This window comes from Micropterus salmoides, unplaced genomic scaffold, assembly GCF_014851395.1.
Source record: "Micropterus salmoides isolate LMB-PRFRI ecotype aquatic unplaced genomic scaffold, ASM1485139v1 Ms_hic_scaffold_3, whole genome shotgun sequence".
Classification (NCBI taxonomy): domain Eukaryota; kingdom Metazoa; phylum Chordata; class Actinopteri; order Centrarchiformes; family Centrarchidae; genus Micropterus; species Micropterus salmoides.
Window position 1 is genome coordinate 35,405,995 of NW_024042261.1, and position 27,376 is coordinate 35,433,370.

The 27,376-nt window shown below is 40.2% G+C and overlaps 1 protein-coding gene across 1 annotated transcript in view; it reads right to left on the reverse strand.

Annotated features, from left to right (window-relative positions):
• The window catches only part of slc8a2b (solute carrier family 8 member 2b), a 170,977-nt gene extending 146,029 nt beyond the window's left edge, over window positions 1–24,948 (reverse strand). The window contains exon 1 of the mRNA XM_038693590.1: window positions 24,797–24,948. The gene's annotated coding sequence lies outside the window, so the exon portion shown is untranslated. The remainder of the gene's footprint in view (window positions 1–24,796) is intronic.
• Between the last annotated feature and the right edge of the window lie 2,428 nt (window positions 24,949–27,376).

Sequence of the window (27,376 nt, forward strand, 5' to 3'; positions counted from 1 at the left end):
AAATATTTGAATGGATGGCCACTTAGAGCTTCTGTAGTTTCACATTCTGCTTCTGTAAATTTTAGGATATAGCCAACTCTTAAAAACACAGACATTCAACTATTAATGTAACTCTAGAGGTTACTGTACAGAACACAAAAACCTTGAACCTGCTGAAAAATACCATAGAAGGATAAATTAGCCTACAGGGACCACTCACTGGCACAGTAGAGCAGTCTACATGGAGCTCTTGAGGGCCTAAAATGACCTGACATACAAAATTACACACATGCACACCCAGAAAGACACATGCCCACATGCAGTCACAACACACATATGACTCACACACATAACCACACTCACAGTAAAACACAAATATATACACACGTAATAACCACCATATAGTACCTGACTCATCAGATCCTTTACAACAGCACCATTATTAGCTCAGGCTGAGTACAGTCTCACTGGGAGAGTCCAACACACGCAGAGACGAACACAGCCATCATTAATTTAATGAGACGCTACAAACATGAGCCAGAGGTCGTCCCCATTCTGGAGAAGACTTGTGGGATGAACCACCATTATAGTAAATCGAGCTAATGACAGGATTAACGCCAACGGATTAAACATAACTAAGCTCTTGTTTGCATGAGGCATAGCTTTCTTGGCATTTAGTGCAAAATTTAAGGGCTCTAAGTAAACACAGCACAGCTTTTAGTGCTTTTAGGAACAAGTAGAAAAGTCAACAACCCTACAATGACAGGGAGAACAGGAAACAGTCACATTCAGTCTACTGCTTAGAAAACTCCATCCTTTAGTATGATGCCAACAAGGATTTTGGGGAAACGGGGCCGGCCATAGTCTTTTCAGGTCTGTGGTGAAATCCTTGATCCTTTCTGGCATCAGTTCAAACCACGAATAGTTTCAGTCACTTCTTAGAGTTGGTCTTGTGCCCTGTATCAGTGGCTTTCCAATTCACTGAGATGCTGCAATGTCGGCATCCCAGACTGACGTGTGTCGCATGCATTAGCTGTGTAACGCACAGTCCAATCACAATGTACAAATGTTTACCTTTGCTTTTGCTTCTTCATTTATTGCTTACAGATCTACAAATGCTTTTTGTAATCCAGGAAGCACATCAATCATTACCATATTTGAACTACTGCTACGCCACCTGCAGACGCCATGGCCATGGTCAAAAAACTGTAAGCCTCACCTATTTGCAACACACCTGACTAATTACCTTCACTGTACAAATGCAGTCCCAGTACTGATAACTGCCCCCAGTGTATTGGCAACACTCATAGCCTCCTAAGCTCATCAATACCAACATGAGTTGGAGCGGGTGCATTTAATGAATAACAAATAATATTATTTTGCATCATTCAGTTTGTTCTTGAATTTAGCGGTCAAACCACTATTCCAATCAGAACAGGCATAATCAAAATATTACAGTATCAATGGTGACACAAGTTCTTAAGAAAAAAGTAAAAAGCCTTGTTATGTGAAACAGCTCTGCTAGCAGTATTTTCTTAGCAACAAATAATTTATGAATGCCCCCCACCGCTCAAGAATTACTGGTTAATCTAAAAAGTAAAGCATCTATGTGCATGTTAACTGTCACAAAAAAAAATTATTGAAAAATGCACAACCAGAGATGAAAGTGTCATCAAATGGCAAGAGTCTACAAGATGAAAGCCTTAAAGACTTCACATCATGATTTATGACAGAGTGTCTCTGCGGCTTGTGGAGGTGGACAGCGTTAAATGGTGAACTTGCATCTTCAGCAGCAGCCTCACAAACTGTATTTGGGCCCCCAGGAAACAGTATGATTACACACTGAGTAAAACAAATCCTTGGTTTTGAATTAAGGAAATAATTTTTTGGCAAATGATTAAATAACAAAGTCTCTGGCAGCCATGTTGGAGTATTTCATGTTTTCGATGACGTTTGTTAAAACCTCTTAAACTCTAGCCCCATACCCAGGAAAATAGACCCAAAATAACACTCCAAAGATGAGTCAGGAAAAATTCCTCAACTATAAGGCTTATATGCACATTTCTGGTCTCCTATGACCGGTAAAAAAAATAGAGACAGCTGTTCCACTTCGTAATTCGTTTACAGTAATGTAACATTGGACAGACTCCCAAAACAGCAAAATAAAGTGTCTCAACTAGAAAAAGTCACAAATGTTTGAGATTCAATAAGGCAGTTGTGTATGTCAGGGTCCGCTTGTGGAGGCAGACTGAAAGAACACTCATCATCCCCTGTTTCTTTAATTGTTTCAATATGATGTTGATTGTCAGTGACATAACTTAATAAGAGATGCAAAATGAAGGAACAGGAAAAAAAATATATATTTGACAACCATTCTAGATTTAGTACAAAAATTACAAAAGTAAATAATGGGCGGGATCATCCGCATAGAGAGTTCAGCAGCCTTTGTACACATCTGGTCTTTCCACAATTTAGTCTCCTGTTGTCTGTTTTTATTATTTGTATTTTTGGGTCAGGTGGCTCATTTGTTCTCTTCTCCCTTAAATCTGTTACTGTTCAACATCGTGTTAAACCTTTTGGTGCCTCCAGCCTTTTATCTTTGTGCTCCCATTGTTTTAAACCAGAGCAGCTCCATTACCTGAGCCACTCAGAAAAGAGAAGTAGTTTCACTGTGTTGACCCAGCATAAATGCAGTCGTTATTGGGCATATCAATGAGAACACTGCAGCTTCTCTGTGCTTGATGGAAATACATTTATGCAAATCTGAACAGAAGTTAATTAGGTGGAAAATTGTCTGCTGGGTGATTTGAGTTTCTGTCTTACATGGAACTTGCATTGTGTGTGTGTGTGTGTGTGTGTGTGTGTGTGTGTGTGTGATGAAGGCTGTATTTTGTTTTACAACCTGTTGCTCTCCTGGTTTTGTAAAGTGCCCTTTACTCACAAATTTAAAGGATAAAGCTAAGATTCTTTAGTTTCTGTCTGTGTCTATTGGTATACCTAAATGAACTCCGAACAGAAAATTACCTCGCACATCTATAATGTGAGAGGTGCGTTAGAGGGGCACGAGTAGGTCAAAAGTTACAAAGAAACTCCCACACACCGTCTGACTTGCAAAAATAAATTCATAAGCTGGCAACATTACCTTAAGGTCTAGTACAGAAACACTGACCTTAAGGTCTAGTACCGAATTTATTTTTGCAAGTCAGAGAGTGTGTGGGAGTTTTTTTGCAAACCTAAATGAACTGCACAATGTTCAGTGCATGGTCTGCCACACGACAAGAAGACCAAAGCGAGCTGACCCCAACCACATGATGAATGGAGTGGCACCTGAAAACTAGTTGAGTTCACTGCTGTTCAGGTGAGGCCTGCAACCCAAGGCTTTCAGTGTATGTCGAGGCCTGTTAGTATCTGGTACAGTCATAAGGCTCAGTGGTAATTAAATTCCCTAGAACTACCAAGAAAACATACCAGTACCACCTGTACTAGGGCACAAATGTAAACACAAACTCACCTGTCATGCCCCAGCAACAGTTACATTCAGTATTTTCATCTGTGGCAGGAAGTTGTTGTATTTTGCAACAGTACAGAGATAGGAGCATAGACAGTTGCAGTTCAGCTTCTGGCCACTAGTGGCAGCCCTGAGCCCCAGCGCTCCAGTTCATATCCATAATGCAAAGAAGACGGCGCATCAGTGTTGCATTGAAGGAGCTACTCCTATGAACACAGTCAGTGTAGTTTAGTAAACCAGAGAGACAGATTTTTTTTGGCATATTTTAGGTGATTTAATTATTGTTGTCATTCTCTTTAATGTGTTGTGTCTTATCCTCAGTAGTGCAATTACATTTACATTTATTCATTTCGCTGACAATTTTATCCAAAGTGACTTACAATTGATATGTATGTCAGAGATTGCAGGCCTGTGAAGCAACTAGGGGTTAAGCGTCTTGCGCATGGACACATTGGTGGATATGTCACAGTGGGAACTGAACCAAGGTCTCTCACACCAAAGACTCTTATCCACTGCTCCATCGCCACCCCATAATGGACAATACAGTTGTATTGAATTGTATTTTCAGTCTCTTGGCAGATGAGATGAGCACAAGGACACAGATCACACTAAGTCACACTAATTATGTTCAATGTACTAAAGACATGTGTTACATTGTGATTTAAATCCTCTTTTGGATGATAGTGGAGTTTTCTGGCACAGAAACATAAACTGTGTGAGGGTGTGGCTACACAGCACAACACTTTCTGGCAGATAAATCCAGAGGTATTATTGGTCTTTTCATTTATTTGTTGAAAATAAACAGACAGTAGTCCTGTCCTTTAACGTGACAGCTGCTTCAGTGCAGCTGCTCAACTTAAAGGCCTGTGGTTCTACTGGGCAGCTCCCGGCTGAGAGTTTGTGTGACGGCACTAAAACAGAAGAACTTTTGTGCCTGGTATTTCACTCCCTGGGTAAATAAAAAAGTAAATAAAGTTTAAAATAACGACTCCAATAAGCTCTGTCTGAATCCCTGCTCCCCCAGCTGTCAATCTGGAAGTAAAGCTATGGTGAGAGGAGCTGAGGAACTCTGGTGACTTCCTCCATCAAACTTCATCTCATCTTGGCTCATCCACATCGTGTTAAAGTTTCTCTCACTTTCTTTTAGAGTAACTTTAGACATGTTGCTTAACATGATACACTCTGTGCTCTGCACACACACTCATACAACCTTCCTTCTCTCTGCACGTCACTCTTCAGTAAATGGAAGTTTTTGGAATTTCAGTCCTGTCACAACATTGCTTCATGCTGCTTTAAATTTAAAGTCTGGCTACATTTCAGAAGTCAGTCAAAACCCTAAAAGTTCTAAGTCCAAAAATATGCATAAAACATATTTCCATTTCACTTTTAGCCATTGCAGATAGTTGATATTTAGCCAAAGCATTGAGATATATCAGCCATTTATAGTAGATGTTTGCCCCCACCCAGTTGAATGGAATTTCTTTTGTGATGATTCATGCATCCAAACATGACATTTGAAAAAATCAATAGCAGCATATCATTTTTAGAAACAATGTCTTGATTACTTATGATAATCCAGTGTCAACAGTTTTCATTTGGAACTTAATTATAAGAAACATATTCCTTTAGGAAGGTAGAAAATAAAGTACAAAACTCCTGACAGTGGAGACTGTGGTTTATGCTGAGTAACCTGGACGATGTTTCTGGAACAACATACTGTTATTGACTTTTCCAAATTTAATTTTGCACCGCAAATGAAATGCCATTCACTTCTATGCTGCCTGTGTTTTGTCTTTACTTTCATGAGAGTGTGTATTTGTGTGTTTCTTCAGCATTTGTCTGCTAGGGCCTTTAAACCACATTCAGCCTCTGTTAACAGCAAAATGTTGTGTATTATTAATTAAATTGATATAAAAAATGTGCATGTGTGTTGTATTCATGCTGAGAGAGAGAGACTATGTGCCGTTCAGTGTCAGGCTGCAGCACTCTAAAACAAAGCCTTCTGAGTCGTCCGTGACAGGCTGAGAGGAAGAGAGGGATGATGGGATGAACAAGTGACAGAAAACAAGTGAGAGACTGAGAAGGGCCGGAGGGGACAGACAGAGAAATGAAAGAGAGCGGCTGTGTAATGAGAGGGGGGGACACGAACTCAACAAAAACAGAAGCAAGTCTACACAGAGAGAGGTATATGTGACACATATACACACAGGCGACCCACTGTCCTGTCCTGTCTAGCATTTGTGCATGGTTGAGGCAGTTACTCACAGGGGAAGCTGGAGAGACTTCAGAGGGAGAAATGACAGAAAGAAAGCAAGAAGAAGAGAGAACGAGAAGCAGAAAAAGTTTGTCAGAGAGTAAAAAGCTGTGTGTCTTAAGCTGTGTTCAGGACGACATTAGTACTGCGTCAGCCTCCTAAGACCACTGTGTTGGCACAGTTGGTGGTTCTGATGCAGAGGGTATGATATATAAATGGCTGTGCATTGTTTTGGCATCTAATAAGCCTTCAAACTTGTGAATCCAATACTCAAACTGGCTTTCCTTGATCATTTTCTATCTCCTTACCTGTACCTGGAGCAACACCTACTCAGCTCCTTGTGTTTTCCAACTGTGCTAATGGATACCTGAATACCCTGTGCGTGTGAATATGGCCACAGTGTCTCTTTTACATCCCTCATTCTCAGTCTCTGTTGCACTTTCACTTGACATAGTGGCGGATTTAAAGGAGCAGCACTTAGTCAGATCTAAGGTAAGTACATCTGAGGCAGGTAGGTGTTGCATCTCCACCAAATCTTCTTGAACTAGGAGACCCCTTGAATCTCACAAACACACAGTTACAAGTAATATTACTGCTGACTTTCATCTCTCTGAGCCTGGGGCAAAAACTTTGACTGGTAAGTCATAAGACTGATGATGCATATAAGCAACAAGAAAACTCAAAACGAATATGAATGAAGGAGTACAATGAAAAAAAGCAGTGCTGGAGACCCAAACTGCCTGTCTACAATACCCTGAGCACGTGTTTATATTAGTACCACTAATATAGATGTTCACCTTCTTTTGAATAATCTATGAGTCAGTTGCCTCCAGGCTTAAACAGTCCTTTTCATTGCCTTGTGTTATGATCTTCCTCTTATGACTGAAGTGATTAGATTAGAAATTAAGAGGTAGTAGTTAGCAGTTAGTACAGAGGTTGTTTTTTTTTACATTTGAGGTGAGAAACTGGATCCAGTTTGTATCGGGGTGAAACGGGTCAACAAAATATGGTGTTTTCCCCCCTGAAATGACCACTATTGATTGCTACGGACCCAGTGTCGGAACCCATCGGCTAATCGTCTGACGATATTTATCAATGTGTGAAGGTATCAAAGCAGTTTATTTATCATTATACAACACAAGCTTGTACAACAAAATGAAAGTCCCTTCAAGCTACACACATAGAACTCAACAGATAATTAAATGTATATTAGAATATGGTAACATATAAATTATACAATATATGCAGTTATTTATATACATATAAATACATCCAGCAAATAATTCTGCAGTCCATTTTTTGAATTTGCATCTGCGAGAATGTAAACAGCAGCAACAAGATAGTAATATGGTTTTAATCTTCACATAAAAAGTCTGATATTTAGGAATCATGGGTGTCCACATCTGTTTACTGAGATTACTACAGACACTTTTTCACTGAAGAATGAATGTATTTATTTTGTGTATGTGATTGCAAATCACATTCTCTTTTATTTTGCTTTCTAGTTTTGTTGACCTTTTTTATTGTGCAGTGGTGCTTTTAAGTGCTATGAGAATCTCCATCTTGCTGAACAGCAGCCTTTTAAATAGCAGAAGCTATTACTCGTCATGCTCATTTCACAACACCCATGTTAGTTTTTTGTTTGCCCTCTGGGTTTGATTATATGACAAAACAGCTCATGGATGCAGAACTGACTGATGGCTGAGATTTTCTGACACTTGCAGCTTCTCCTCCACCATCACACAGCAGCAGTTTTTGTGCAGTTTTTTATTCCAAAGTCGATCATGAGCAGACTGCATACCCAAATTTGAGTGTGACATTTTAAAAAAAATGAGGCTTAGACTAACAGATTATTGGAAGATCTCCATCCATTTCCACACAGTGGTTGCTAGTCCTCCTTGGGGCCACATAAAATAATATTAAATTTAAAAGTGTCCTACAAATATTCAACCTGTTTGTTATTCTCTGGACGTTTTAATCGTTAAAATACCAAACTCTGAATTATTATTATTTTTCCTTTCTGTGCCTGTGTGAACATATCAAAGGCTTTTTTAAAATGTGGGTGCATTAGTAGTTTTTTTCAATCAGTGTTTTGGATTAATTTACAAATGTCTTCACTTGTTTATCAGTCAGCAGCCTCTCTGTCCTCTCCTCTTTTTCTCTTATCATGGTCTCTTATCCTGCATTCACATAAACATATGCCACTAAGAAATGGCAAGAGTTTAATTTTTCCAAAATGAACCGGACATGTTCAGTGTACCTGGTGGTGACCTTTAAATGGTAGGTGATGGATTGTTTCATTTACTGCTCCTGCTGCTGCTGGTTTTCACCTCAGGTGCTTATGAAGATTGCTGTGGTAGTGTTTGGTTCGCTCTAAGAATTATTACAAACTGTGTTATTTTCCAACATTAGGTTCTTAATTGCTTTATTTAAGTTGTTTGTGGTGTTATTTTTTGTTGCAAGGTGTTTGTGACCAACAAAGGTACTTGCTAATACTGACCTACTGTTAAAGGGGAGCATGCACCATGCTACTCTTATTCTTTTTTATACTTTTCTGTACTTTGCTGTATCTATACTAGAGATATCTAAGATAATGTTTTTTTAACTGATAATCTGAAAGCTCCCAGATTTGATAATGTACAAGTAAAAAAAGGGACCTCTAGATGATAAAAGTATGGTAACATTAAAAGCATTAGGAGGCACAGCATAGTTATTGGTTTTACCCTATCAACTACATTACACACCATAGTTTAGTTAATCATGTGTGACACTGCAACTTTTGAAAAGACATTCAAAAGAACACCGACACAGCAGGAAGGTTGAGAGAAAACAATTTAAATGTGGGTGGTGATGGTGCATTGGATAAGACACATGCCTTTGGTGTGAGAGACCCGGGTTCAACTCCCCACTGTGACACATCCACCAATGTGTCCCTGAGCAAGACACTTAACCCTTAGTTGCTCCAGAGGCTTGCGACCTCTGACCTATATAGCAATTGTAAGTCGCTTTGATGAATAAATGAAAATCTTTATTCATCTAAAAGCAGTTTGCAGTGTTTGTCTTTTTCTGCTGCAAACTGCTTCGGACTCACGCAGTCAAACTCATTAACACATGCAAGCCCCATCAGTCTTCTCCTGTCGACCTCACCTCTAATGCCATTATTAGCTGTGGACGACTGTTGTGTCTGTCATCAGCAGTAAGAAAACATTGTGGATTCATCTGCGTCTGAAAACAGTCGCCAGCAAATGCACTAATTCCTCCTGTGTGAGTGATATTTGCTAAAAAGTATATTGTCCATCTTCAATAGAAAATTACTGGGCCTTTAAAAACAAAGTAACTAGAAATCAATCTTTCTGTCTGTCTGTCCGTCCATCAGTCCTCACAGTGACCCTGTGTTAATGACTGTGAAATAGAGCTGTCTGTCTCCAGCTCCTCATCATGGCTTTAGGGCTGCAAGTGCTTCAGGGCTGCAACTGCTCCTTAAAGTCTTCTGATGCAATTACAGTGACCAGACATTTCTTCTCGTCTCGTACAGTATGTTCCTGTGAACCTCTTCTCTTTTTTATCACTTTTCTCTTTGTCTCTCATCACCACCATCCAGAATATTCCCTCTTCATACACTGATGTACAGCTGCTATCACCTGTTGGTAATTTCTTTTTCTTACATGGCCCATTTACACTTATAAACTTATAAAAACAAGCAATTTGAGATAGAATTCTGTTCCTTCATAAAAACTACTAGAGCTGTAGATAGAAAAATCTTTAGGACCTATAACATCTTAAAAACGTTAATACTCACAGTATATAATGTCAGAGAAAAGCAGCAAATCTTTATATTTGAGAGGCTGGAATTATCTAATGTTTGGCATCGTTGCTTCATGAATATATTCATGACGTCACCACGTTTCACCTCCTTTCCAGTACCAATGTGGGTGCCAACAGAGTGACAATAGAGCTCATTGAAAGTTGAGTCTACTGTAGATCTGAATGTGTTGCTGAAAGAGGACACTACAGTGTGTTGTGGCTGAACAACAAAGTGTTATCAGGAAGAGCAGCCAGACGTTGGTGCAAGCAGGCGGCTAGATAAGAGCCGCAAACCCCGAACACAATACTACCAGCAGAACAAAACACCCGCTCATGCTGACACACAGAGGGAGCACCCCAAAGCGCCAGGCTGTATCAGTGTAGGGGAAACATTTGATGTGTGAGAGTTCTTTTTTAAACTGCCAAATTTCCTTGTCTGGAGGATTGAGAGGAAGTCATCAAGAATTTCTATATACTAGTCTATATTATCATTTTGTAATTATTTGTACAGTAATTTCCGTGTGTGTGTGTGAGTATAACCATAGGTTTGCGTGAGGTGAGCCCCCATGTTAATAATAGCAGCAGTAGCCAGAGCTGTGTGACAGTTATCCTGCAGTAACAATGAGCAATGGCCCCCAATGGTCACAACGACTGACCCCAGCTCTGACCCTGCTACCGCCTAAAAAAAACACAACACGGCCCCTTGCCGCAGGGGAAACACAGAAGAAGAGAAAAATAAGAGAGTCAGTGAGATCAGTCATTTTCTCATGGTACAAATTTGCCAGCTCATTTGGGATAATTCTTCATAAATTATTTACAGCACAGAAAGCAAAACTATGCACTCACCATATAAATAAAGAATTATAGTGTTAGAAATTTTTTCCTCAGGTTACACGTGGAGTCATTTTCTACGGCAGATTTGAGAAGTTGTAAGCGAGTCAAACACGACCCGTGGAGTTTTTCATTGTAAACAAACACAGTTTTATTTACATTCTACTGTACTCACCAAAATACTTTGTGTATTTTAATAAGGCCTTGTTTATTGTAGTTTGTACCTCATAAACCTGAGAATACTCTCAAATGTTTTTAAACCTGCATTTTTACACCATAGGTCTTGCCCTTTGTTATAGGTACATTTCTCATGGTTGCCCCACTTCTCCCTGAGTTCCTTTGGAGCATGAAAAATGACTGCTACGCATCTGCAAGCTGCAGTTAAGCACATGACTGGGCAATATATCAGGGTGTGAAGTTCAGCAGAAAATCACAACAAGTCTTATAAAGAACCTAAATGCTTAACAAAAATAACTAAATCGAGTGTTGAATTGTATAAATTTGCATATCTTAAAAATATTCAGGTGTCGACTGGGGTGGCCATGATCTTCCCCCTAGGTAAAATACTTTAACCCAGCATGTACACAAAAAGTGGGCAAGCAGATCTGTAAACATGTGTTGAAAACCACATAAATCACTGGTCAGCAGAAACGTGTAACAGATGATTCATGGTAACCCGTCCATCAAAATAGTACTCTACAGCGCCACTAGTGGTGAAAATCTCCACAGTGTACCTTTAAATTGGTGATTCATTATTCTTTTACCTCTAGTTTATAAATATTTTACCATAACTTCCACTATTGTATGACAAGGGCATTATAAATCCAAGCTAATTGAACCTATGTTAGTATCCTTCTTTTCAGATTGTGGGTAATGAAGGTTTTGACAAGGAAGAAGAATACATGGAATAAAAGAGATTATATATCTGGTTCTGCTGCATATATTTTGATCCTTTACTAAAAACTGTGCATTGTGAGTCAGACAATATTATTTGAGTAACTGCAGCCACTTCTTACTAGTACCAAAAGTGAGCTCAGAGTTGCATAATGAGAGCCAGAGGCTTCTGTAAGATGCATCCACATCCAGTATGTGGTGTTTCATATCATAATGTTTGCTGGAGTAGCTCAGCAGTAAACTCTGTTACTCTACTTTGTTTTTAGTATTAAGCTGTCATATGAAGAGTATGAACAATGACCAATAAATGCTATAGTAGCACCGGTGCATCTGCAGGTTACTGAAGTCATGTTCCGACCACAGGTGACATAATTCACTCACATCTGTCTTAAAGAGATGCATGTAAAAAAGACACTCTAGGTGCTCAGCAAAGTATTCTCTGGACAAATACAAATACAAATATAATCAAATAGAAGTGACAGTAAACAAAACAATAATATAGATCATAGGTGACAAGCTAAAAAGCATGATTATGCGATGAGGTAAGATGAGCAGGATATATCCCATCTTATATAACACAATCATCCCCTTGATTACAAAGGGCTGGCTGCATTAACGACCATATGGCCACGCACTGAAGTTCAAGTGCATACACACACACACACACACACACAGACACACACATACACACACAGGCCTACAATACATCAGTTTACTGTTGTAGCAAGAGAAGGCAAAAAACCTACACACATTCTCACATAAATACACCATCACACACAAAAGCTTAAAGAGTGTTTAACAGAAACTATTCACTTTTAGCTGAGAGTTTCAGAGATGGTCTGTAAGCTTCTTACACATGAGGCAGGAAAATCAGACACTGAAAGCTGGCACGACTTTTCCATTCTCTCCTCCCTGCAATATTTAAAACTGATGCTCTGACGGAACATGTAAAAGATGTCCTCATCTTGATGTAGACCATTTAATAATGTGATGTAGAAGCAGAAAGCAAACAGCAAGCAAAGACTTCTTTGCTATCTGCCAAACCAAGTCCTCCAAATTAAACAAAAAACTATGACATCGATCCATGCAATCCAGAAAGACACACTTAAGTGTTTTCTGATGTTCCCCCATCAGCAGGACCACATTGCCATTTAAAAAATAAACCTGTTTTATCCAGCAATGGATAAGGTTTGGTTAGGTTTACGCACAAAAGCAACTTGGTTATGGTTAGGGAAAGAACTTGATTTGGTTTGGTTAAAATAATTACTTTGATAACAATAATATTATTATTAGGAAATGATGATGGTCATGGTTACAAGAAACTGATATTGAAATTACTGTTAGTATCCCCATTAGCTGTGCCCTAAAGCACAGCTAGTCTTCCTGTTGTCCAGAAGGTAACTGCAGCCACCTGTGTCAAAGTCTGATGTTTTGTCTCTATGCAGACTTCACATAATAACGTTGCATGACTTACTCCTCAGTCATATTTGCCTATGGAGCCTTGTATGTTACAGAGATGCTTTAAGAACACTGAAAGTTGAATATATTCAGACTTTCTCTTTAGTTGATTTCACGGCCGCCAAAGTCCTGTGGGCAGAAACTATGTTATAGTTTTTTATATGTGCTATGGGGGACAGACATCAACAGTGTATATACCTCCTTTTTAAAGGAGAAAAGTTTCACGATGACTTTGCTGATACCATCGCAACATTTGCTGAATTCTGTATAATTCATGTGGAAAAGCTCTCCAAACAAAATCCACGTTGTTGCTCGCATTCTTTGAAAGCTTCCCACAAAAGTAAAGCTTTCTCTAAGTCTACCAGTAAAACCATTTACTATAAATGATCAATTCTTTGATATAAATGTCTCTGACTGATGTCAAGAACATGTTAGCTTAATTCCTGTGACTCCAGATGGTCAGTGTGTTGAGAGAAATCGTCCCATGTTTTAGGTGATCACACAGCTCGGCTGAGGGCAAAGACTGCCGCAGAGAAATGATCATGGGTCAGTGTGGTTCTCTCTGCTGTGAGGCTGTAGGGGAAATACATATCATTACAACATGGTGAGGCTAAATTATGCAACACCAGGCCTGATGGAAAAAAGGAGGTTTTGTTTTTTTTAACCGTAGATTTTCTCTGGGCTCCAGTTCGTTTAGGAGCAGATGTTCTGCTCAGCATCAGACCACCCTGTAAAAGAATCTGAAACATCAATTTGCTGCATCCTGCTGGAGTCAATATTGTGATTTCTCAATTAATTAAAACTAACTGCTGCTGTTGCTGCTTCTGAGTGCAGAATGAAGAAAACATCAGGCTGTGGAATATCAAGGTACTGCCAACACACAACCACACATGCAGTATATTCATATCATACGGCAAAAATGCATCAAGAATACAGACACATTTAGCCTTTAGTGAGACCATTACTGGTTTAAAGAGGTCAATGACATGATTTGATTTGGTCACAGTGTGTGTGTGATGAGTCACATTGCGGAGGTGTATGGAGGAGTGATGGCTTTTAAAATCAATAACCAGAAACAGCTTGTGTGAGTGCGTGTTTCCAGTTAGTTTTTTTAATTAGACTGACAGGGAGATTTAATGAGACTGTGGCCTACAACGTCAATATAATTATACTGCTGAGCAGGAGGAAGAAGGGGAAAGACAGTGATGTCAAGTTTGTCTGTCCATCACAGATTTTAATATCCTGTAATCCCAAGAATTATCGCAAATTAAACCAATCCCGCTAAAATATTTGTGCAACCTTGACATTTTTTCAAATCCCAGCAATTTTTCCCAGCAAATAATTCTTGCCAATTCTACCAACCACCACAGTTTCTGCTATGAAATAATCTTAATACAGAACCACTTATACAAGCCAGTCAAATACATAAAAAAAATAACCCTAAATCTTGAAAACTAACCATTTGACACAATTCATGAGTGTTTTCAACTTCCTGACTTGCCTTCTCCACAGGCGAGTGACTACAGAGAGAAATCTCCACAAACAGATCATTACTAAGATCCTAAGAGATTCCAAAAATGAAAAACAATTGCAAATTTTAGCGACATCTTTTGGATGAACTGCTGTATTTTCAATCTTTTCAGTCTGAATTACTCACACAAAAGCTCCATGAGATCCAAGAGCGACTGTTTGATTATACACAAGCCCACATTCACACACAATGAGAAAGAAATAAAGAAAGAGAGGGGATCTGAAGATTAAACTCATAATGTTAAAATTTCCTATCTTCCACACAGTTTGTTTCTTTTTTTCCTCTCGTTGTCTTAATGTGTTTTGCGTAATACTGATTACGCAGGATGTTTAATCTGATGTTTTGCTAATTCACTCGCGCTGGATGACTCAGAACTCAAGTTGCAGGATGTGGATGTAAGAAAGAAAGAGTGGGCAAGACTGACAGAGAGAAATTAAGTGATCCCTCCCTACTACCCTCCACACACAAACACACTTACATCAAGACAACAGCCAATAGGGGGACAGCTGGTGGCACAGTTCCTGGACTCCGACCAATGACTGTATGTGGGTGGACCGGTGGGGTGTATCGTGCCTATTTGTGCATGCATGCGTGTGTATGTGGCTGTTGTCTGGGCGTATGGCGGCCGTTTGATAATATTAAACAATACAGATGAGCATCATTTGTAGCAATAAGCAAGAATAGATAGATATAGATATGTCAGGTAGTCATTGATGTTTTTATCAATCTAGTCACACTAATGATTTTAAATGACATTCAGATGTTACCGGCTGCAGAAAGTGCATCAGCGCAGCATTACGTCTGAGATGATAATGAGGTTGTATGGTGCCATATGATCAATAATAACTCTTTCTCCTTGTCTTGACCCCTAAGGAGAGAGCACAAATGCATGACTGCACACATTTACTGCCTGTCAATCACAAGCAGAGGTAAAGAGGAGGTGGGTGGCAGGGGGTTGAGAACAGAGTGGCTTGAGGGTGGGTGATGTGTGAAGGGAAAGAGGGAAAGAATGAAAGACAGAGGAGGAGGAGAAGTATAGGATGACTAGACAGATGCTGAATCTGTCAGTCAGACATGAAATTTACATTTCGGTCTTCAAGAGAGACTGAAAATATTTTTTCTGAAATAAGGCTGTCCCCGACTAAGGATTTACATAGTCGAATCAGAATCGTCAAGTCCTGCCTATAGTCGAATGATAGTCGAATCATGTGTGTTTTTGTGCGCGGCGATTGCGAGTGGGGGTGAGGGAGACTGATGCAGTGAAGGGTGAAGGACAAGCAAGTAATACTGACATTTATCAGCCAGCGGCAACAAGGAGGTAAAAATCATTTATCTGCTTTGTGTGGTGACATGAAAAGTGTGACTGTTTTTCATACATGCATAATCTGAAGGTTCTGCATAATAAATGTTATTGCGATAAAGTTGTTTTTGAAATTGAAATGCCATTAAATAGGCTATATGTCTCATTTTAATCAAAAAATGACAATGGCTGGTAATTAGGGCTGAATGACGGGCGAGAGAGAGAGAGATAAAAGGGTCTTCAAAAAGCCTCAGTTTAGCTGGAAATTTACAGTGTAAGTTGAATGAATAGAGACTGCAGCTCTGCAGCTTCTCAAGATTAAAGTGGAGCTACCGTGTGTAACCACCCCACCCCACGCTTGCAATCGCTGCACACAAAAACACACACGTTCGACTCTCAGTCGACTATACGCAGGACTTGACGATTCTGATTCGACTATGTAAATCCTTAGTCGGGGACAGCCCTAATTGACCCTTCGCTAAGCCCCGCCCCCCTTACTTACTGTTGCTAAGTCCGACAAATTGTGCCACTGTCTATTACTGCACTACCTGGAGATTTATTGTCAAATTTTTTGGAAAACGCAATCACTTTTGCAGTTGCATTATATATTTGAAGGTTGTATTCAGGCTGTCAAACTGACTCAAACGGACGTGAAAACAATGAAAGATAGAAGCTAAAGCCTACCAATCACACAGTAGGCTACAAGTGAACCACCGCATCCCCCGACGATTGAGACAAAAGACAACGATATTAAGGATCAACACCGTTCCTGTAAAGCTGGGTAGGCCCCTATTCATTATTAAAATCATTTAAAAGCAGATGAGTAGGGATTTATTACGTTACACTCATTAGGAAGTTAGCTAGCGTTAGCTAACTAACATTACGTTTCAACCCACAGCTGAAATTTTTATTTTATTTTAGGTTTTGGAAAGAGAATAAATCATACTTCTCCTGTCAAACTCTCTGTGTGACGACTGTAATTATTACAAGATGTCCCAGGAACAGTGTTGGACCATATCTTGGAAAAATACAGTGAAAAAAAGCCAGAAAAGGACTTCTTTTGCATTATAGTCAATGGAGCACAGCCATGAAAGTGTCGGACCTCAGTTAGAGCGAGACCTATACTGCACTGTGATTGGTCAGCTTTGTATTCGGGGCGTGGCTTAGCGAAGGGTCAATTACCAGCCATTGTCATTTTTTGATTAAAATGAGACATATAGCCTATTTAATGGCATTTCATTTTCAAAAACAACTTTATTGCAATAACATTTATTATGCAGAACCTTCAGATTATGCATGTATAAGGGCATGGAGAGAAAAGAAGAACAGACACACTTTTCACGTCAACACACAAAGCAGATAAATGATTTTTACCTCCTTGTTGCCACTGGCTGATAAACATTGTCGGTATTACTTGCTTGTCCTTCACCCTTCACCGCATCAGTCCCCCTTTTGTCCCCACGTTTATCAACCACAATACAGTTATTGAGCTTTCTGAAGAGACTTTGGACGCTCAGCTGCTGTGACATTTTGCGATAGCAAGGCTATGTAGTGATATCCTACAAAAGTGATGGCTAAAGCCAGCTAGAAGAGGTTGAGGTCATGCATGCAAAGACAAGACTACTAGACAACAGCAAATTAGTAGGCACACTGCCATTAACTGGACAGGTGGTCTACATGTGGTCTATATTTAGTTTACTGAATGCCAGAAAATATTCAGTTAATGCGACCGCTACTCAACACTGACTGGCCTTTTTTGGGACAAGTACATGGGTGTTGTCACAACTGAGGTTCAATACATTTTATCACTCATTCCTTGCTCTAGACTATCCTCAAATTAAAGGATTTTTTTAGGCATTAAGTCATATGGTTATTAAACAGCTGTGATAAGACTTAAGAAGTTTCTAAATCCTCTGCCTCAGAGAAAGAAGAGCAAGAGGAGTTATAAAGGATAAGGTCATTGAGTGGGCAACTTTCATTTCTGGTGTGTCATTAAAACACCACAGAGAGGCACAGAGTCCTAAAATCACTGCTCTTCAAACCTACAGTCCACTCAGAGCTGATCCAACCTACACCTGCCCACACAAGAGCACTACTGTGTCCTCCACACTGCACCAACACTTTGGATTACATCCTCAGATGACAACAGAAAGCACTAACAGGCGGAGGAGTCGAGTGTGGTGTGGCATTTAAGGGGAAAAATAAGATGAAATGATGGGAAAGAAAAATACAAATGAGCAGTTAAAAGGAACAAGATGTAAAGGAAAGAAGAAAGGAAGGAGGAGAGTAAAGAGTGCAGGTGGGATAAGAATTTAAGCAAGGAGGGGAGAGGGTGAGAGGAGAGAGATTAGTAAGAAAAAATGAATAAGAAGATATAGAAGAAGAAAAGTAGCAAATAAGAATAAATAGGGTAAGTTGGCTTACAAACAGGCAAGATAAGGAAATAAAATGATGAGGATGAAGGATATAAGGAGAAAATGAAAGAGAAAAAAATCTGATATCAGGGAAAGAGCAAGGGAAGGAAGAAGGAAGGAAGGATAAAATTGAAGAAGCATGAGAGGATGGATTGAAGAAAATAGGAGAGAATGAGAAATGAGTAGTTAAAAGAGAAGAAAGAGAAAAAGTAATTTGGTGGATAGAACAGAAGTGTGAGCATGAGAGAGGAACAATGGGCCATAGAAAGAGAAAACGATGAAGAAGAGATTCTGATGAATGAGAAAGGCACTGTTTTTTAGAGGAATGAAGAAAGTCAGGTAAAAGAGAAATCATCAATTGGAAGACTGAGATGGGAGGTTAAGAGAGCCAAGATGTGCAGAATAAAAAAAAAACAGAAGTGAAGCTAGAAGGATGGAAGGACAAAAAAAGAGAAGAGATAGAAGGAGTGGTTGTAAAATGCCCCGCAGCTGATCATGGTGTTTGATGTAAACTCTCCTCCAGCAGTCTCACTCTGGAGCTCTGAGCTTTTAATAGGCAAGCACTGAGCAGAGAAACAAAACATACTGTGCACACACACACATGCACACAGTTTAGCATGTACACGAAAACACGTGATTATAACGCACAATCCCTCAAGCACAAAGCTGTAAGCTGTATCCAGCTCTCATAATACATCCACAATACATCAGCTTAACTTGCAAAGGACGCACACTCTGCCACCTTCTGATGTGACATGGGAAATGTTGCCTTTATGTTAAAGTACGGCAGTTTCAAGAGACAGGCAAGCACAGGGAGACAGAGACGATGATGATTAGGGTGATGCGACAAAGATATTTGTCTGGAATCAAACCGGGAACGAGTAAGCTACACGGTATGCATCCATACCACACAACGACCTCAGAAAAATAAGCTCTTAAAAATCACATACACACACACGGTGTGGACACACACACAGTGTCAAACTGAACCTGCATTTCTGGAAAGAAAAAAACAAGCCGCAGCCATGCATGTGACACTGTAATCCTCATTTATATTGATGAGACTCGGGCTATGGGGACGTATGACAGAGTGGGAGAGAGACAGGGTGCAGAGGAGTTACATATTTAAGTGATAAAGTGTAGACCAAGGTGAGCAAGAGGGTAACAAATTAAATAGATAAAACACAGAGGGACAGCCAGAGGGAGAGAGGGCGGCTGAGGTTAAGTGTAAAGGTAAGAAGAGGAAAAGAAGAGGTTTGATGCCAGGAATGTCAATGGAAACGTGCCATTGTTATCCTTATGTAACTTTGTCGCACCGAAAGTGAAATTCACTGAGATATTCGACACCAACGATCACAGTGCAGCTGTGTTCTGCCTGTGATGAATTACTGGTGTTAAAGTTGACAAGAATATAACACATGACATCCACTTCTCCTTGGCATGAACGTGTGTGTGTTTCACTGCCTCTATAGCACAGTTTCAAACACATCTGATACGTGATTTCGTAGCAGAAGAACTGAGGAGTTGCCTCTCAGCAGGTGGCCACTGCAGCAGTTGTTCTCCTTTCAACACACACAAACTGTATGATACACACACATATACAAACACACTGCCTGTAGTCAGTTAATCAATGTTACACAGATGCAGCACTCAGTCCCCGGTCTTCACCTGTCTGTCTGAAGAATGTGTGGCACTCTCTGCTGCTCTGCTGTTAATCAACCTGTGACTTTGTGATTTCATTTGCCTCTTTTAGGTCAAAACTGCCCAATTTCGGATGATTAAGCTTGAAAACAAAAGTCTCATGTACTCAGAAGTAGCTCATGAGTTTTAGTAACATGTCATCCTGTCAGATTAAAGGTGTTTGTGGTTTTTAATATTTCAATTTTGCCATGGTTAAAGCAGGTAAATCTCTCTGTATTCGCAGAGTTTTTAAATCTGGTGTCTGTGGCTACATTTCTGCAGTAGTTCACCGCTTGTGATGCATTTACGTCAGCCAGCATCGATTTATTTGCAAAAGCTGAAGAGGGGAGCAACCATAACGACTGGGTAGGCTACAGCAATTAAGAGTATGGAAGAACCTATGGCCCCCTAATTGCTCCAGAGGCGTGCGACCTCTGTCATGTATAGCAATTGTAAGTCGCTTTGGATAAAAGCTTCAGCTAAATGAATAAAAATGTTTGTATGTTCTCTCCGGGTACTCCGGCTTCCTCCCACCATCCAAAGACATGCAGTCTAGGTTAATTGGCAACCCTAAATTGTCCTTAGGTGTGAGTGTGAGTGTGCGTGGTTGTTTGTCTATGTGCGTCCCTGCGATGGACTGGTGACCTGTCCAGGATGTACCCCGCCTTGCGCCCGATGTCAGCTGGGATTGGCTCCAGCCCCCCCGCGACCCTGTACACAGGATAAGCGGTTGACGATGGATGGATGGTATCAAGCCCCATTAAGGCCAGGGGAAACCGTCAGCCACCCCATCACTGTCCAGCAGTGCATGGCAGTGAATCTCATGGGCCTTCTTTTGGTTCAAGTTGCAAGCACACAGAACTCATAAGCAGGCACGTGCCAACAGAGTTTGCATATTTACTCATAAAAATAAGGATTTTGAGGATCAAGTGTGGCTTCAGCTGCATTCACGCATCATATGACATTGTGACTTATTTTTTTTGCAGAAGTGTGGTCGTGTTTATTTGCGCTTTAGAGTAAAAACTGCTGAACTGAAACAATCAGAAAATAATGTTTTATTTCTCTGATTTCCTGCTTTATTCTCACTAATGCCGCTCCCTATTCATTCAATCTCTCGCTCACTCGACCACCTCTGCTCTTTCTCTCTCTGTCTAATTCGCTGAGTTGGGGAGAAGGGGCCAACTTTGAATCATGTGTTTACAATTGGCAATCTACAAATCCTACTCATTCTGCCTTAAGCAACTTAATTTCAGTTTTATTCTTTGTTCTTGTGATCCTTCATAAACCTCACCTCTCAGATATTCTGTTTATCTGATCTCCTGCCTTTGTTTTCTGCCTGTCTTCTTGTCTCAAAGTTCATTGAACATCGGTGCTCCACAGGCTCTTTCTGTCCGTTTACCTGTGTCTCCTAAAGTTAATCTTCCTGTTTTTTTATTCTGCATGATGAAACCGGAGGTGTAGGGATTGGAAAAGATCAGCCTGTTTGCTCATTTATCTGTTTGCTGTGTGCCAGTATCTCACATAGCACTGATCCAATTTCAGACAAACTTGAGGAAGCAATGAATCTCACTACAGCCCTGCTGCATTTTCAAATTTATAGTTGAATCTCCAAAGTGACAGAGCTCAAGACTTCTTCTCTTTATTTAATAATTAATATTTACCGTCTCCCAGTCTGGCTGTCTTGCCAAAAAAAAAATCAATCCCCCTGTCTCTATTTACATGAGTCTGTGAAACCACCCTTCACTCAGACACACAGACGCAATTTTACCCTGCCCCAATCAGCCAGATCCTTTGCGTAATTAAAAACTGATGAAAAGAGACTGTGGATGAGAGGATGGAGGTACGTAAACAGCTCTGAATGTAACCCAAGAGAGCAATCAGACAAGGAAGACAGAGGAGGGAAGAAGGAGGAGTTAAGAGACAGGAAGGAAGATGGTAAATGAGGTTATGAGACAAAAAAAGAAAGCGAGAGTGATGGTTATGTTGATAAAGAGATAAATATTTTTTGCTTGTTTGCTTTGTTGCCCTTGCGTGTTCTTTATTTAACATACACATTCTCTAATAAACATTTTGATGAAAGATGTGTATTAGAGAATGGTGTATGAGCAGCATAGTTTTAAACATCGTCACAATAAACTTTCTATCGCTATCTATCTCGACTCCTTCTCCTTCATTATTACAAACGCACTGAAGGCATCGCTTCGTCCTAAGGAAGGTTTCATGACATGGCTTTATGCTAAATCATAAGCGTACAATAACAAATATTTCATTCTTTTAAAATGTTGCAGATTATCACTTTAACGGCCAAGAATTTTATGTTATGCAACAACTCTGCCTCATCAGAGCAGCTCAGCAGCCAAGAGTACAGGGCTGAGCTTTTCCCAAGTGTGATTTGTAAATGTACGAGTGTTAGGTGGGGCGGTGATGAAAGAGCAGCACAGCACCCCCTGGGTGAAAAAAGGTTAAAAGATGCAGAAAACAGGGGAACATATGTCTCTGTCAGTAAATGGCTCAGGATAAGAGAATCTGCTAAATGCCTTATAGTTGTGAAATGTAATACAGCACAGAGAGGGAAAAACTGTAGAGGGGGAGATGCCATGGGAGCAGGGAGGAGAGAAGAGGTGGGGAGGGGAGGGACGGGAAAGAGAACATGGGAGGAAGCAGGAGTGAAAGAGAAAGAGAGCTGGGAGATAATGGACGAGAGGAAGTGGAGAGGCAGAGGCAAGAAGACAGAGAGAGGAAGGAGGAGTGTTAATAAATAATCCATCAGCCAATATAAAAGGTAAATTAGCACTTGAATATTTCTCAGAGGAAGTTAACCATGGTGGTGGAGTAGTGCAGAGGACTGCATGAGCAAATATCAAACATCAAAGCACAGAAAGGCAAATGTCTCATCATTCCTGTGTTCAAACTGCTGCTGTCTGAGGAGACAAGAAGAAAAATAGCACACTAAGTTAGGGTCAGCTAAATGATTAAATATGACTCTAATTATTCCTAAAAAAAATCCCTTAGGGAAAAACGATGTGTCTGGTGAAGGCTTAGTGTACTTCATGATACGTCCCGCTATATCCCTATCATTTTTTAAAACATGCAGGATCTCTGTTGTTTCTTGTTTGGCTGTATCTGTATCTTACAGCCAGTTTTCTTCAAAGATGGATGACGGGAGGAAGGGCTAGGCTGAAGGCTGGTGCAAGAAAACAAGGGAAGCCCCAGAAAATCTGCAGAGACAGGAGATGGAGACAGGGAGATATAGGAAAAGCCCAGGGAAGCCCCGCTGCTGCTTCTGTGCACAGGAGGATTCCCACTTCTCTTCTTTCTCTGCAGCCTGCATGCTGCAGCACCGCAGTTATAACCAATTGCCTCATTAAAGCTACTGCCAGACTTCAGACTGAATGCATAACCTATTTTACATTTATAATCAAGTACTATGCATCCCTCTCTCCGCCCTGCAGATCTGGCTCAAGGTTACATGCTGAAATCATGGAGAAAAACAAAACAAAACAGGAATGGTGATAATGAAGACACAATACTATACACCACACAATCTGATATAACTTAAAATACTATATTTACTATTACTGTATGACCTATTATTTCAGGAATCAATCCTGGGTAATACAGATAAGATGCAATGTATTGCTGCATGTAAATGCATGTAAACACATGAAAGTGACATTTTTTAGATGATGATTTCCTTTATATGTTGTGCACAATTAATCCCATAAATATATATAACACTGTATTCAGCGGTTAGGGCGCACAGTTCCACAACATTAACGCACGGTGCCTGTATCCGCCGTTTTAAAACTGAGGTCGAACTGTCAGTTAAAACTCTGAAATATAACATTGAGTCTGGTTGGTAACGCAGGGGCGTAGCCGGTCGACGTAAGGTGGAGAAACATCATACAACCAACCCAGCCTGACCAGAAACCCTGTCCGGACAGATCGCTCTGCTGCGTCAATGGTTAAAAGTTAAAGAGAGGAAACCGGAAAATGAGCAAATTGGTTTTCAAGATAAAAGCTTAAAGAGTGTACATTTTTAAATAATTGAGAGAGAATTAAATAGGCTATCCAACACCAATTAAAGAATTAGCTAAATTGCTTTATGACCGGAATGACATGCAACGCTCTAAAATAAGAGTAGTTACAAACTTTACATCTCATCTCATCTCAAATTTAACATCTCTAATGCGTTTGACCAAAGCCAGTCTGTAAAAGCTCACATAGCTGTGCATTTTCAGATAACTCCCCAAATACATTCAACAGCATGGCTTTAATTTGAAAGTTCAATCAGAAGTCGCATGTTTCTTTCTGCTACCTTGACACTGATCTCCGCGACCAAGAGGCGCAGTGTCATCAGATAATTCTACAACCTCCCGTTGTTTCATCAATGAACAACACTTGTGACATTCCCACCAGATTAATTTAAAAAATAAAAAATAAAACCATAATCAGAATATTGCGGATATGTGTAATGAACTTTTTCTCTACAATAATTTAGGCAGTTCCAGCACAAATGTCAAGATTGATTGATGGTGATCTTCGCCTTCAGCCTAACACAACACCTCCTGGCGCGCACCTCCCGGACTGCAAAGACTCTCTTTGGGGCCACGCTGGGCAGTGACGTTTAGCCTACTTGGGATGAAAGCGTCGGACAGGAGGCCATGTGTAGTCTGTATGCATCTCACAAAATCCCCGCAACATGCTTAGAATTTCACTCACGCTCCTAAACTTCAGGGGAAGACACAGAGGCTTCAGGGATGGACGCGGAAACAATATCCTGATTCTCTCCAGTGTAAATGTAGCCTAAATCAGAACGCTTTCTGAAGATTAAGGCAACTGTCTGTCAAAGCAGATATTCTTTTGGCACGTCCCTATTGAAACATCGGTAATGACATATAGCCTAATAAACCTATTCACAGGCTTTAAAGCACCAACAGCACTTCTAGGGAGACATACTCTGTCAATAGTCTAGTTTTTGGCACCGCAAGGCAGCTCCACATGGTCGTACACAGCCAGAATCAGCAGCCAGTGATGCCCGCATGGGGCTTTATGCAAGCTCACATGAGCAAGCGCCCACAACAAGCACGCACAAACGCGCTGTACACAAACAGAGCAGAACTGTAACGGGAATGTCTCTTACCTTCTGTTTTAGTGCCAGTCCGCACTCGAAGCAAAAAGCATAGTATCTGATGTTGGTATGAAAGACTGGGAGAGACAACTGTCCTCGGTGCTGCACTCTGCCGCTCCGTCCCCGCTGCTCGACTCTCTCTCTCTCTCTCGCCCAGACACACTCAACAAATTGCACACATATACACACACTAGCGCCCCCCCCCCCACCCCCCAACACACACACACAGTGGGCTGCCGGGCGGGGTGCCGAGGAGCGCGGTTTGTCCTCGGGGGCGCGGATAGATGGATATGAGCCTGGGAGAGGACAGAAGAGAAGAGGAGACAGAGGTAAAAGAAGGAGAGTGAATGAGTGAAAAGAAAAGTGATGAGAGAGAAGAAGGTAGGGGTGACATTAAAACAGACAAAAAGGGAGAAAAAGAAAGGGACAAGAAGGAAAGAGGAGAGGAGTGAAAAGAGAAGAGATGAGGGAGAAGATATTCTGAAATACACAATATGAGTCAAAATGGGGAGACATGGGGGGAAGGAGGGCTGAAATTAAGGAGAGATAAAGAGAGGGCACGGATATGGAGTGGAAAGCAATGGAAAGGAGAGGAGAAAAAACAAATAGCAAAATGAAAACTGATTAACCACAACTGTAACAGGATGCTCTGCGGCTAGAGGCTCACATCTGCAATCTTCTCTCTGTTTTCTTATCACATTAATACCTGACACTCTAATATCTATATTTGAATATTAGCATGATCCACAGTTTGAATCAGTTAACTTAATATGTGAAGTGTGGGCGCAGAGGGTCATTGAAAGCCTATGGGAGAAAGGAGGCCTGGAGGGGAGAGCAGAGGAGGAGGCATTTATCGAGCAGGGCCAATTACTTAACCAGCGTGCGACATTTCAGGCTCTGCTAAGACGAGGCCTGCTGACCAAGCAGGTATACAGTCAGTCAATCAGCCAGGCAGTCTGTCTCCATACAGACCCACTGTGCTAAATCTACCTTTCAGAGCTCATCGAGTGGAGTCCATCACAGTTTCAGACACCACGCTGCTCTGTACACCTCTCCCACCTCCTCCTCCAGCTTTCACCTCAATTTCCAGAATCTCCTTCCTTGTTCAAATTTAATATCAGCTTTTTAGTCATTTGTGTAATTTTGCTTTGTAGTAAGGTTTACAGTCTACTTTTATTTCTTGTGACTGGTACATTTTGTAGCACTAATTCAATTCTATATCTCATTTATCATTTTCATATTCTTTCATGCACAGCTCTGCAAGCTTGCCCAGTAAATGGGATCACATTCTGCACGAATGTGAGACAATATACCTGAGATAATCGCTGTTTCTACTGAAATATACATTTAGTAAATCTCTGCACACTCAATATACAATGTTAAATATCATATTGCAATAAGTTTGGTTGTAGGTTGTAATTTGTCCACCTGTTCTCCCATTATAAATATGGTATTAGTTGATATGTTACACTATTTTTTAGATGTACAGTCAGCATCATAAGATGCACGAATTGGGAAATCATACTCAGTAAAAATTATTTAAATGATAAATATTTGTAATACATTTAAATCTCACCGCTTCCAAAACATGCTTAATCTGAGGCTACATTTACATGTCAGTGGGTTTCTGTTCACACTAATGTTGGCAAGTCATTTTATAAAAGTTTGCTGTCCACTTAAACAACAACAAAAATGTAAATATATTCTGCTGGATCTCTATAGACAACGCTCCAGCGGGTTGTGATTCTCAAATGGACCATATTTATCTTACATAGGGTTTTCCAAAAGCTGATGTTTTAAATTTTTGGACACAGCCAGTCTACGTTTACTTCTTTATAATAACTGAGGTAATTTTAACTGACGTTGAAACTTGAACTCAGTATTCTGTACATTAAGGGATTAGTGCTCTACAGTCAGACTAATTCATTAGCTAAACACTAAGGTTTATGCTATGCTAACATAGTGATGTGTGTCTCCCTCTCTATACATATATATATTATGGTGACAATTTATTTGGTTAGTAGCTATCAAATAGCAGCTATTGGGACACCACGTTTATTAATGACATAAAGTATACAACCATTACATCAGTAAAAATTATTTTCTATATTGTTAAGTTTCTGCAGTGGAAAGGACCAATTTCTGAAGATTGATTAGGCGTCAATAGTCCTGGATAATCAGGTTCCTTTCCTTGGACTTGATGTAGTTTTAATGGTGCATTTTCTTTGTATTGTTTGTGTATATGCGTAATTGCATATATATATTTTAAACTGCGTGTGTGGACAAGCAGTATATATAATATGAGGTCACACTATAAATGCTATATGTATGACATGTATACATTACAGTAAACTGGCAATAAATGTCTTCCTGCAGCTTCTAGCAATTAAATAAAAGAGGAGGGAGAACAGATTGGCTAGATGACCCCAGAATAACCTCTGTGCTGCATTATAAATCTTACTGCCAAAATGGGGTCTTAACATACACACAAACATACACAGATACATAAGCACATATAGACAGAAGCTCTGGGGTCTCTGACCTTGGCTTTTGGGTCAGGTAATTAGTGCATATCTTAAACAGGATCTACCT